Source organism: Malurus melanocephalus, unplaced genomic scaffold, assembly GCF_030028575.1.
Source record: "Malurus melanocephalus ecotype Western Australia unplaced genomic scaffold, MMel_1.1 scaffold_17, whole genome shotgun sequence".
In the NCBI taxonomy this organism is placed as follows: Eukaryota; Metazoa; Chordata; class Aves; order Passeriformes; family Maluridae; genus Malurus; species Malurus melanocephalus.
In genome coordinates this window covers 2516672-2518128 of record NW_026623249.1, presented here as the reverse complement: position 1 = coordinate 2518128, position 1457 = coordinate 2516672, and the positions used below count along the sequence as shown (strand labels likewise).

The 1457-nt window shown below is 50.6% G+C and overlaps 1 protein-coding gene across 1 annotated transcript in view; it reads left to right on the top strand.

The window, feature by feature from the left end:
- The first annotated feature begins 1043 nt into the window (after positions 1 to 1043).
- The window catches only part of SOX10 (SRY-box transcription factor 10), a 10529-nt gene continuing 10115 nt past the window's right edge, over positions 1044 to 1457 (top strand). The window contains exon 1 of the mRNA XM_057388186.1: positions 1044 to 1231. The gene's annotated coding sequence lies outside the window, so the exon portion shown is untranslated. The remainder of the gene's footprint in view (positions 1232 to 1457) is intronic.

Below are 1457 nucleotides of genomic sequence, written 5' to 3'. Positions count from 1 at the left end.
ATCTCTTGGTATTTTCTGACTTAGCACTTAAATAAAGCATCTTCAGGTTAGGTCTCCAGCAAGGAGCTGGGGCAGGAGCAGAGTTTAACTCATGGCTACCTTATTAGATCATCAGAATTTTTGCAGATGATTTCTCATGGTTACAGAGTTGGTGATGGTCTATGCCAGCCCTGAGATCAAAGGAAACTGAAGAAACTAACAGAGGCACGTGGGAAGAAAAGTGAGCTGGAAAACTGAAGATGTGAGAAAGAGCATTCTAAACCATTGAGAGCTGAGATCCTTTACATGTTTCAGTGCACGAGTGGCAAGAATGAAGGTGAGGGAATGTGAGAGTCTTTCTCATCAGGAAACCCCACTTTTCTGGTGAAAGACCACATATTTRCCTTCAGGAGCAGCTCAGCATGTTGGAGGATGCAGAGCCTGCTTGTCTTGGCAAGACCCTACAGAGTCCATGCCTAGAGCGCAAAAGCCTTAAAAAKGTTCAAACTGAGAAACACTGTCTAGCAGCATGGTATTTTCCCTGGGCCTAATGTCCTCCACCCTCAGAATACCTCTGATCCCCTTCCTGACCCCAAAAATGCAGGTCTGAATGATGCCCTTTTCACAGTACCTTGACCCCAGYGTCCTGGGTTGACTCGTTTCAGCACAGAGGAATCCTCGTGTGACTCTCTGATGAGGACTAGGGACTGGTTTAGCACATGGGGAGCACTAGACCCTTCAGAAGTAACCATGGACCCCCATCCTGGGGATGCACACCCRTCTCTCCAAACCAACCAGACCCCTTCCAGCATCCCACCACCCCATCCTGCCAGGGCTGAATCCTCCAGCACCACTGCTGGGGTGGCCATGCCACGGAGAGCAGCCCAATGCCAGCAGTTCTCCTGAAGAAGCTGGCACCATGGAAAACATGGAACATGCTGGTGGTGGAGGTGGGGTGGAGGGCTGCCTGCGTCCCCTTCCTGCCGTCCCTGGCTGACCGTATTCTGGCTCTGAGGAGYGCTTGGCTCCACCTTCCGCCCTTCCCTCCCCCGGTGCTAAGCAGCAAAGCCAGCTAGAGACATCCAGCTGGGGTATTAGTAAAAACCAAGCCTCCCTCCAGGAATGGCACTTACTTGAGAGCCTCCCCTTGCTGCGCGCCCCGACACYGCTGGGGCTGGGAGAGAGAACAGGGGGGCTACTGGGATACAAATCACAGCCCTCGCAGGATTTGCCCAGCACACCGGCCAGCAATGTAAGTTTTCCTACCTGAGCTCGCTTGCACACGCACACACTTTTGTTTGTTCTTTTTTCCCCCTACTTTCTCTTACTTTTTTCRTTTTCTCAAGAAAGAGTCTGTGTTGCCCTCTGAAACTAGAGGGATAGCAGCTCTTGCCGTCCACTGGCTTTTTTTCCAGTTAAGCTAGAGGCATGCTTTTCCATCACTTCTTTTTTTTCTTTTTTAAAAATTTCTGTCTTCT